Below are 12,677 nucleotides of genomic sequence, written 5' to 3' on the forward strand. Positions count from 1 at the left end.
GGAAAAGAGAATACTTAACAGGTTATAATAATCATTTGCAAATATTTGGAATACTGTAATATATAGAAAAGTGTTCAGGTTTTGTTTATCTCCAGAGGGCAGAAATGAGACTGAACCAATAAGTGAATATTTTAAGAAGGCAATTTTTGGCTCTATGTTAGAGGAATCTGCCAGAAATTAGAACTGTTTAATGAGTCTAATGGGCTGTTTCAGAAAGTATGGGATGTTACACGTTAGAAATGTCCATATTTCGGGAATAGAAATTATTTCTCCCTTGGCAGGAAAGGTTGGATATTGAAGATCCTTCACAGCCTTCAAATTCCATGTATTTATGATAACATTCTATCATCCCGAGAAGTACTGGATGAATGAGTTATGAATGTACTGACATGATTAAAACAGGAATTTCTAGGCCATTCAAACCCAAGTGCACAGTCAATGTATTAGAGGAATAACTACAATTATGGCAGGGTTTTCTATCCTTTGACCTTCAGTAGAATAGCTGCAATGTCAGAATCTCAATGTTCATCTTTCTCCGGCAGGATCAGGAGTGGTTCACAACTTTTATTTGAGAACCATTAAGCCTCTGTCTTTTCTCATCTGTCACAATGATGCCCAAAATAATGTCATTTCTTCCAAGTTAGTGAAGGGCTGGTGTTCATTTCCATTATTTGTCTTGCACAGTTGTCTTTTTTTTAAGCAGGGGATTTTTCCACTGCATTGTAAAGTTGTTCTCACCATCTTTTAGTCACCATTGCAGACATTAAAGTTTAATGATGACACCATTCATGGTATTTGCATGTTACTCCTACTCTGAAGACTAAGGAAGTTCTTCTACGTTTTCTTTTCTTCTATTTTTTTAAATTGACATAACACTATCCTTTGTTTTACTTTTTTCAAGACTCACAGTGTTTTATGTTCTAGTTTTTAAATTAATTTGTTCTTTTGGTTTAAAACTTTCTTCTGTAGATTAGAAATGAACATGTTTCCCTTATGGATGTTTGCAAGACAATCAGGGCAATATTACATTAAGAAAAAGTATACAAACTTTCACTGCCATTGACATTTTTTGGCTGTTTGCACTCCATTCAAGAAGAAGGGAGGAAAATATTTGGCTCTCATTTACTTTGACTTTTTATTCTAACTGTTCTAATTCACCGTATCTTTTCCGTGTTTTGTTATTATTCAGTGAAGACTTCAGAAGACACCTATTGATTTCTCTTGGTCCAGCATCCCTGCTTTCCTTTCATAGGAAACTACTGAAACCTGCTACTATATCCACCAGTTACCAATGGGGGTAGGGAAGCAGAGAGCAGAAAATGTAGCCTTGGTTGATTCAAGATGAGTTAGTTTTCATGTGGAGACTAGTTTTTCATGGGAGAAGGGAAAAGAGAAGAAATGGAACAAGAAAGGCAAATGTGCTAAGGGGCTGATTCCAGTTTCTGAGGCCCAAGGACACTCCTACTACACAAAATCCTACATTCAGGAGTTCTAACTTGTGGTGAATTACAATAAATTAACTTCCTTAAAATATATTTTATTGATTTCACAGAGAAAGAGGGAGGTAGAGAGAGCAAAAACATATATTTGTTGTTCCACTTATTTATGGATTCAATGGTTGATACCAGTGAATGATACATGCCCTGATTGGGTATCGAACTGCAATCTTAGCAAGTTAGGATGATACTCTAACCAACAGAGCTACTTGGCCAGGGCTTGGCCAGGGCTTGCAATGAATTCCCTATTAACAATATTGGGAGAGTGAGATATCTTGTTACTGAAAATGAATGAATTAATGAGTAATTTGAAAACATAAGAACTTACAATAGTTTCTGAGATCTCTTTATGCATTAATTAACCTTGAATTATAGATATGACACAACTCTATAATTCTATTTTGTCACATTTGTTTTAATTTTCTTCTTTTTAAACATGTATTTTGAGTCTACATTTAGGATCCCTTCTCTTTTTCCAGCAGACAGACTTAACACCAGCACTAGATAGGATATCATATGAAATCCATTGGTACCTTGTTCTTTTCTTTATCAGCCAGGTGAGGTTCCTTCACCTGCTGTGAGTGTCATAGCAGCTAACATCTTAGCTGCTTCCTTCCCAAATAGCTCGTCACCAAACAGGACCTGCCTGGTCTGAGTATTTTCTCTTTTTTGCCTGATTTAGCAAATATAAATGTAAGATACAGTTCAATTTGAACTCCAGACAAACAACATACATGTTTCAGTATAAGTATACCTTATGTGATATTTGGGACATACTTACATCATGAAATTATTTACTATGTAAAATTTTAATGCGACCAGGACACAGAATTTTATCTGGTAACTCTACACCTGACGTGGTATCCTCTTCCCCTTTCATCTCCTTGCCCTATCCTAAATAGTAACTAAGAGGAATGAGGGATTAGATTACTATTGGTACATGCCATCGATGCTTAAAAATGACAGGCTCGAGTAACTTAAGTGCCAGTTACTCTTTAAGTAACTCAGGCACTTAAAGAGCAACTGGCGCAGTTGGAGAACATGCAGGGCTGCAGACATGGCGCAGGGTCCAACTCCAAGGGCGGCGAACTTTCAGGGAAGGCTGAGCTCTCAGTCTACACAACCTATGCCCAAATACGGGCCCTGAGAGAGTGTGAAGCCCTGGAATTTGAAATGTGAACACCATGAGAACTTTGATTCTTCATATTCTCCAGAACATTCCTGGCCAGCAAAAGTGGCACATCCTCCCTCATTGGAAGATAGAGACTCATCACCCGACTTGCTTGAAGGCTACAGTTTTCAAAAGAAACAGGCACCTCAGAGGCAGTCTGTGTCTTTCTCACATAGACTTACTCCTATAAGCCGGTGCTATCTCCAGGAGAAGATTATACAGCGCCTGAAGTGGAGATTTCAACCTGCTTATGGGCCTCTGCTAGAAACCCAGCACGATGGATGAGAAAAAGGCTGAAGTCAGCCTCCCCAATGAAAAATCTTAATTCCATACCCAGTTTTCAGAACTGAGGCAATTTTCCAAAACAAAGCTCACTAGCAGAAGGTAGCACAGGCCTGCAACACCACGGCAGTGATTGCTTCAGCCCTTCCTGAACAGAACCACAGCTATTCATAAGGTGATCCTACAATGGGGAAAGGTGAAGATCCAGATGTTTCACGGTTGTTGAAGATGGGGGCTGATTGGTGCTTATACAGAGCCTCATGGTACCCTCATAATGCCTTTATAAGAGTTGTTTATTTGCTGAAGATCAAATAATGAGTGGAGGATGGCCTTTGCCCATTTCATAGAGGAGGCAGGGAGAACTAAATACAGACCTACCCAGTGGGCATTTTTTAGTCCAATATGGGTCAGTGAAAAGGGCATGCAGAGTAGTTGGCAGGACCCTCACATTCGTCCTGTGACCTGTAGAACAGTAACAATAGTAGCAAAGGATTGATGGATATCTCAGAAGATGATCCATATATATAACCCAAAACACTATCTACTATGAATGAGAGAGATCATCACTACCCTAAGACGTAAAGATGTAGAGATTGTGGTCCACCTTCCATGTTTAATTTATCAGTTAGGCTTTGAAAAAAATGGACTAGCAAAAAGTTAATGATTGGTAGCCTCAAATAGAGACACATTTCTGGATACAGTATCTTTTCTAGTGTAGATTAGAACAGCCTCTAGTATGTGGTAGACGGCTCTCAATGAGGAGAATGCATTCTCTTCCATTGCCATCAGAAAGAAGAGTCATTAGGCGTTCACCTTCACCAGGAGAGATAACCACAGACACTTGTCCCAAGCCTTGACATAGTGCAGTCCAAGAGGAACTGGGCAATCCAGACATTTGGAAAAAACACCTTTGTTTACCCCATTAATGATACTATTATCACAACTAATGATCAGCAATCGCTAAGTATCTGGATACCCTCATGCGATACTTGTGCTCTAGAGGGAGGGAGAAGAAAACTCCGAAAGTCAAGGACCTGCCACACCAGGAAATGCAGGGTCCAGCAGAAGTAACACCTGCTTCCATGTGGCTGGTTGGGTAATAATATGGACGTAATAATTTATAGTTTTAAATTGAACATGCCACCTAAAATGTCATATGGTGTGTTTGATTGTAATATTGTTCTATTACAGAATTGCATGCTTATGATTTTGTAATAAGATATTTTGTAATAAAAAGGAGGTGTTATCTGTGCCAGACTCTGCATTTTGGATGTTCCATCGTCTGGAGCATGTTGGTACATCTAGTCCCAAGTTACCCTGTAACTCTTTCACTCAGAGAAAATTCCATTGGAAGGTTGGAAACAGCATAACCCACACCTCAGACTCTTTCTCTGATCCTCTCACCAGGCAGTCTGGAAGGCTGCAATGTGTGCATTTGCCCAGAACGAGAAATGCTTCAGCAACAGGTCTAAGCCACAATACAGGCAGCCCTGCCATGGGACTCACAGACCAGTAGGTCACGTTACTAAACTTATCATCCATGTTTGAGGGAGACGTGCAGAGCCTCTGGCAAAGGGTACTGCAAGTGTCACAATACATGCCCCTAAGGTTCTGGAGCAAGGACAGGACATCGTTAACAGAAAACTATTCACAATTAGAAAAGCAAATGACTGGGCGGTGCTAGAAACACAACCTTTGACCATGGCATTTCAAGAGCCCATCTGGTTGTAATTACCATGAGTGTTCTGTCAGGCCTATTAAATCCTAAGTTTGACCAGGCCCAAGAGCAAACAATTTTAAAATAGAAGTTTTGTTTCTTGGGTAATGCTCATGGGTAAAACTAAGCTATAAAAGTCAAACCAAGCTACATACACAATTGGTCTGCAGTTTTCTATGTCACCTATAACTTCTGTGCCAGTGCCTCACATGAAACCTACGCCGTTTTCACATAGGTGCCACTTATCATGAGCTGATGAAGGAGGAAAGAGCCCAAGCCTGATCCATTCAAGGGTGTAATCGGCTGAAGTACAAAATGGACTCCTACTGTGCTACCTCGGGGATGGTTCTGAAAGGAGACAGCGAGGGAAAAAATGCTTTTAGTGTGTGTCAAGCTTCAGACAGTGCATTTGATCATTCTCTTAACTGAAAGAGAAAAATAGCCCATAGAAATGGCATACATAGACTTATTTTTTTATCCTTTAGAATTTTATTGTGTCAGAAATGTACAAAATAAGCTACTTTAACATTTGATCACATTATAGATGCTTGATATTGTCTATGAAATGGACTACCTTGTTCAGTTTCAACTTTTTACATTGAAACTACAAAACATTCCTATTTGAGTCAATGCAGACATTGGTCAAGTTATTAGTCAATGTTTATTTTTTATTAATATTTCGTATTGTTTTTTATACTCCATTTTGTTATTTTAGCTCTGATCCTTATTATTTTCTTTTTTAAAATTTATTTAATTATTTTTCAAGTACAGTTTTCTGTCTATTACTCCCATCCCATCCCACTTACCCCATGCTCCCCCCTCCCTCCCATTTCCACCCTTCTTAGTTGTTGTCCATGTATCCTTTATATTTGTTCCTCTAAATCCCTCCCCTATTTCCCCTGAAATTCCCTCCCCTATTCTCTCTGGTCGCTGTCCCCCTGTTCTCACATAGACCAATGGAACAGAACAGGGAGCCCAGATATAAACCCAACTCTCTACAGTCAATTAATATTTGACAAAGGGGGCAGTAACATAAAATGGGGTAAAGATAGCCTTTTCAACAAATGATGTTGGGAGAACTGGACAACTACGTGCAAAAAAATGAAACTGGAGCACCAACTTACACCATACACCAAAATAAATTCAAGGTGGATAAAAGACTTAAATATAAGCCGTGACACCATTAAAGTACTAGAGGAGAACATTGGCAGGAAATATCAGATATTTCACACAGCAACATTTTTACTGATATGTCCCCTAGAGCAAGGAATATAAAGGAAAGAATAAACAAATGGGATCTCATCAAAATAAAAAGCTTCTGCGTGGATAAAGAAACCAGCATTAAAATAAAAAGACAGCCAACTGTACGGGAAAACAAATTTGCCAATAATACCTCAGACAAGGGTTTAATCTCCAAAATATACAGAGAACTGACATGACTTCACTCTAAGAAGACAACTAACCCAATTAAAAAATGGGGAAAGGACTTGAACAGACACTTCTCTAAGGAGGACATACAGAGGATCCAGAGACACATGAAAAGATGCTCAATATCGCTTGCTGTCAGAGAGATGCAAATTAAAACCACAATGAGATACCACTTTACACCAGTGAGAATGGCTATCATAAACAAAGAAACAAACAACAAGTGCTGGAGAGGGTGTGGGGAAAACGGGACCCTAGTTCACTGTTGGTGGGATTGCAGACTGGTACAACCATTACAGAAAACAGTATGGAATTTTCTAAGAAAACTAAAATTGGACCTGCCTTTTGACCCAGCAATTCCACTACTGGGAATGTATCCTAAGAACCCTAAACCACCAATCCCAAAGAACATATGCACCCCAATGTTCATAGCAGCACAATTTACAATAGCCAAGAGTTGGAAGCAACCTAGGTGCCCGTCAGTAAATGAATGGATCAAAAAACTATGGTACATATACACAAAGGAATTCTATGCAGCAGAAAGAAAGAAGGAGCTCCTACTTTTTGCAACATCATGGATGGAACTGGAAAGCATTATGCTGAGTGAAATAAGCCAGGTGTTGAAGGACAAATACCATATGATCTCACCTTTAACAGGAGGCTAAACAACAAAACAAGCTGGATAGTCAGGGGGACTTGCATCAGTCAGGGTCAAAAGAGAAAATTAAAAGTACACCACTCACTTGAATAGGGGATCTTGATAAAAATAATTATACACTAGTAATGGATTGACTACTAAGGGATATAATTAAATTCTAGAACAGAAGATTCCAAAAGCAGCCACTACCTCTAGGTAGAACAACCTAGGAAGGCACAAACTTGGAAAAACTCTATGGGAAGGCTGAGATGTACTCATAGAGCTCATTGGAAAGAATGTGGTGGAGGCCCATTAGATGGTGCATAAATTCTCTGAGTTGCTACAGAGGAAAGTGTACACTGGAAATGGCCAGAGTATCAGGCTGTGCCTGAAATTTGCTCTTTGGAATGCTGGCAAATTTGCTAAGAACACACCTGTGGGGTGCTGATGGCTGGGCAGCCAGCTGTCTGTGAGGGTTGGGACAAAGTCCAATGAGTGTCACTGGTAAGGTGGATATCATTGGTAAGGTGAATATCACTGGGTGTCTCTCATGCTACTGTCTACCAGGTGACACAAAATCAAAAAGGAAGGTAGCACAGCAGAACTAGGAAGAGAAGCCTCTTCTTTCTGTACTGTCCAAGAGGAGCCCTCCACTGGCAAATCATACCATAGTGCTGGCTGGCAAAGGGGAACTATTTACAGAATCCAGCTTGAATATTAGAAAGAAGAGCAAAGATGAGCGGATCAGGAGCTGTGGTACAATAAGTTGAAAAGACACAGGCCTGGACGGAACAATTTTGGAAGACTGGAACAGGAATGCCTGGAGACAAGGCACATAGTTGGCTCTATGGGAGTGGCTACAAAATTAAGGTGCTAAGGTCAGTGCTTGCTAGTGCACATCCACTGGAGAAGGTGCATTTAACAACCAAATAGGCGGGGTGGTATGGACAACAGACATCTGCCAGCCCCTATCCTTAGTCACCACAGTGATTCTGTCATGGTTTCATGAGCAAGGCAGTCATGGGGCAAGCAAGGAAACTGTTGTGTGAGCTTGCTGTAGAAGCACTAACCCCTCCTAGTTCTATCCTGTGCTTAGAGAATTATTCCCTCCAGGCAAATGACCTTCAAATGGTCTCGTTATCCTCCAGTGCTCCTTTTCATGGCTGTGGTGAAATGGAAACCTCCAAACTTTGGCTCATTAAGAGAAGTGCAACATCTTATTCAACCTCTTCTCTCCGGCAACCAGTACTGTTTCTGAAGAGCATAGGAAGAGGAGTGAACGAAAATGTAAAAAAATAATGGAAATGTTTTAGTTACCTTAAGAAAAATGGATTAATTCCCTGAGAAGACTGAAAAATTCTGTTAGCAATATGTTAAATCCCTTCCTGTGCAAAGAAAAATACGTTGACATGCAGGTTTAGGTCAATGGGGTCCAGGGGCCCTTTGGGCCCTAAGTCCTATTAAGAGAGCTGAGGGGTCAAAACTATTCCATAATAATAGTGATACGTTATTTGTATTTTCCCATTGATTCTCCTCTGAATGTACAATGGAGTGTTTCAGAATACCTATAATGTGTGATGTAACCACCACTGTGATGGCTTAGGAGATACGAGACAATAACAAGAATCCCATTCTCTTCTCTTAGGCGTGTATTCAAGTTATTTGAACATAGGAAGAACAATACTACTCTTCTTCCTAAATATTTTTATTTTGAAAATATAATCACTTTCATGGAACCATTTTTATGTCAATTTATAACATATTTTTATTTCTAACATAAATGAATAGTACACATATACTTAACTTCTCAGTCTTAATTTCAATTAGCAAACATTTTTTTGGATCTTCTAAAATTTTTAAGACCATAGAATGGGCCCTGACGCCAAAAATTTAAGAACTTCTGGGTTAGGCAACTTACACAATTTGTTACAGTATTTGTTTGTTTGTTTGTTTGTTTGTTTTTTAGAAAGAGAGGAAGAGAAAGAGAATGAAATAAACATTGATGTGTGAGAGAAATGGCGTTCAAGAGAAACATGGTTTGGCTACTTCTTACACACCTACCCCTGGGGATGAGGCCCACAACCCAGGCATGTGGCCTAGTTGGGAATCAAACCGGCAAGTTTTCAGATCACAGGCCAGCACTCAGTCCACTAAGCCACATCAGCCAGGGCATCTTGCACAATTTTAAATATGTAGTAATGATAGAAGAGGAAATACATATTTCAATTTCTAGTATGATATTTTTATTATGTAAAGTTACACACACACGCGCGCACACACACACACACATACACACACACACACACACACACACACACATATATATATATATATATATATATGACTGAAATTCTGAAGTTTTAGTTTTCATTTTCATGGGGCACTTGAAACTAAAAACATAAAATTTAATGATTATATATTAGGTAGACTATCATGAAAGCAGATATGTAAAATATTTTTGGAAATATATTACATTAGAAAGTTGCATTTTAAGTCTTAAAGAGATAATCTTGCAGTTTATTTGAAAACTTTATGTGTCATTTGAAGGATAACAGGATTGGATATTGCCATTCATTGTAAATTCAAAAGAAAAAAATTACTACAACTGAAAATCAGGGGTGGTGTATTTCTAAGTCCATATATGTGGACACAAATTTACGAGTCACTGTAAATCTTTAAGGTATATACAGTATCTGTAACTTAGATGCCTAAAACATCTTGAAACTTAGAATATAAAAGACATCAATTATCAATATTTTATACATTTAAAATCATACCTCCAACTCATAAGGTCAGTGTGAATGCATTCTCCTGTATTTACAATAAAACAATAAGCCTATAAAGAAGTAATGAGCAATGAATAATGACTAATTTTGCTTTAAATTTGTAGTACTCCTTTATTAACAAGGACAAAAATAATATCCTGTATAATATCAGTGCAAGATAAACAATTACTGAAATCCTATCTGTTTCTATTTTTTGGCCTGGTTTTGTTTTTAAAGGAAATTCTGCCCTTGAACCATAGGAAGTGAGAATGTGGTACATGAACTCACTTTGTAAAAGTTTTGTTACTGTCATTGTTATCTAAAAGTGAGAGTAAATTTTTGCCCAATACATATCAAGCTTTTTAAATCAGTTTTAAAACACTTAAAGGTGAATATTAGAAGTTGGGATTAAATTGACTTAGTAATAACAGCTACATGTGAGTTTAATGGTGGTAATTGGCTTAATAAGGCAGTAATGCCCGAATCTTGCCCCAAATAAGCTAATCTGTCACCCAAACTCCTGAGGGAGGTTCATATGCAGGGGATCAAGACAAGCAAAATAACACGTTATTACTTACTGGGTTTAGTCCAAAATTCCATTTAGATCATGAACGAGTTGAGGTGGACCCCACTTGAGGAATGCTAATATCTCTTCTAGGATGGCCTCAAGAGATCCTTGAAATAATAAGAGTTGCAAAGTTTGTTTTATCTGTTTCCACAGAACGTCCAAAACCATTGTGTACCTTTGGCTCTCACCAGTTTGATGAGAGGAATGTTGGGCACTTGCCTAAAATCTGGGTGGGGCAAAGTAGGAGAGTGGGGGAGTGTGGGAAAAGAGCCTGAGAGAGGCGACTTGGCCCAATGTTTACAGTCAACTGTTTACCTGAGGCCGGCACAGCCGCGGAAAGACAGCTGCCAAATTGACGAGTAAGGATCGAGCTCCCGCGTGTTACCACACTGCCCTAGGTTTTTGGAGAGAAGAGGTTTAGAAAGATTTCTCCAGTTAATCTTGTAAATGACTGCCTAAACACTAGGTTTTAGCTGCTTTTTTGTGGCTTTCTGGATCTTTAAAGCTGTTTGAAAATTACCCTTGAAGTAAACAGGCCCAGTCAGGATCCTGTAATGGGACCTATTTAGATCAACACCTGCTATCTTTGAACAGTGCAATGGGGAGGAAAGGGGGCGGGGGGCACGTTTTTGACTTAGTCTCAGAGTTCCTTAGTGCCTGCAACACCATGTGGTTATAGTGATGTCCTTAGTGAATCAGAGCTGTGATTGCCCATTTTAGGGGGACAATGAAGGCAGTCAGAAAAGCACTGCCTGAACTTTGAATGCCCCTTCCCAGGTCTGTGTTTCTGCGCCTTTATGACCTTCCCATAGCCGTTCTGACAAACACGGACTCTCTACATTCTGATTATCCCTCCATAGCACCTCCAGATCTTCTAAATTGCTTCTAGAAACCCAACGAGGCCACATTACACTCTGTTCTGCTGATCATCCTACACTCTCTTTTCCTCCTTGAATTCTGCTCACCTGTGTTTCCCAAGCAAGCTCACCAATCCACAAGCTCACCAATCCCTAAGCTTTGCCTCTGACACAGAAATGACGTTTAAAAAAGAAATCGTGTAATTACATGAATTTAAAACTCAACTTCTAAAATCCGCCCCCACTCTCCTTGCAGTCTGACCTGAATCAGAGGGGTTAGTGAAGACCTGTGAGGCCTTCAGCTGGTGCTGTCACTGAAACAGTGCACCCGTTCAGCATCCCCCCACCGCCCCCTATCCTCACACTCTCAGACATACTACTTTTCCACAGTTTTCAAAAGCACACATGCAGATACTATGCACCCAGCCTTTGATCTAGAGCTATAGAGCATACAAAGAAGTTCCAAAATTGCTACCTCTCTAAAGTTTATAATCTAATTTCTTAATACAGTTCCACTTGAACAAGAATAATATTATAGTTTCAAGTTCCAAATTATATTAGATAGGATGTTATAGGTGTTTTCTTTATTAGCTGTGAGCTACAGAGAAAACAATATTATCTGTGAGAAGGAGATAGAAAGGAAAAATGGAGTCAACACAATCCTTGATTGACAAGGGCCCACTTTTATTGGTTCATGTATGTCTTTGTTGCAGTCTATGGATTTCGTTATGGATCGAATTCATGTAGCTCCAAAATTCACACATTGAAGTCATAACCACCAGTACCTCAGAATGTGACCTTACTTGAAAATAGTCATTAATGATGGAGTTAGATAAGGAGTAAGGAGGGCACCTAGTAAAGTATGATTAGTATCATTATAAAACAAATAAATTGGGAGACAGATATGCAAAGAGAGTGGCATCTGAAGATAAAGGTTGGGATTGGAGTGACGCTTCTCTATGCTAAGGGATGCCAAAGATTGTCAGCAATAAAACAAAAGACCACGGTTTTCCTTAGAGTTCTCAGAAATAAATTTTTTTCTGACATCTCAATCTCAAACTTTTGCTATTAGAACTGTGAGACCACATGAATAAATATATATACACATACTTAACTTTATTTATTGTTGACACTGTCACAGATACCCCCATCCACCCCTTTGCTCACCTCCAAGTAGCCCTGCCTCCCCTTCACTCTGGCCATCACCACACAGTTGTCTGTGTCCATGGGTTACACATACATGTTCTTTTTGTTGTTTAAGCCACTCAGTTTGTGGTATTTGTTTTGACAGGCTAGTAAACTAATACAAATATTTTTGTTATTTATCTGTTTTTTAATCATCTTATGAATACTCATGAACACATCAACTATATATTCAAAGAAGTAGGACTATGCTGCAGTAGTAAACAACTACTGCATGAATTCTTATAACAAAGTTTATTGCATGTTTTTATTACCTGTCCATTGAGAATTAGCTAAGTTCTGCACCCCCACCCCTAACTCTGTGAGTTCTCTCCTCATGCAGTAACACAGGATGGTGGCCATCTACAATGCATTTGTTTGCTACAGTAGGGAGAAGAGATAGGATAAATCACACACTGACACTTAAACTTCCCCTCTTGAGGCAGTACATACCGTATCATTGGCCAGTGAAAGTCACATGGCTTCACTTAATTGAAAGAGGGAAGGGGAAAAAAACTTGCAGTGCCCTCAAAAAGAGAAGAACCAAAAATGTACATTAAAGTCTGATAACTGCCAC

This window comes from Sturnira hondurensis, unplaced genomic scaffold (genome assembly GCF_014824575.4).
Source record: "Sturnira hondurensis isolate 20B ecotype Veracruz unplaced genomic scaffold, ASM1482457v3 Scaffold0022201, whole genome shotgun sequence".
In the NCBI taxonomy this organism is placed as follows: domain Eukaryota; kingdom Metazoa; phylum Chordata; class Mammalia; order Chiroptera; family Phyllostomidae; genus Sturnira; species Sturnira hondurensis.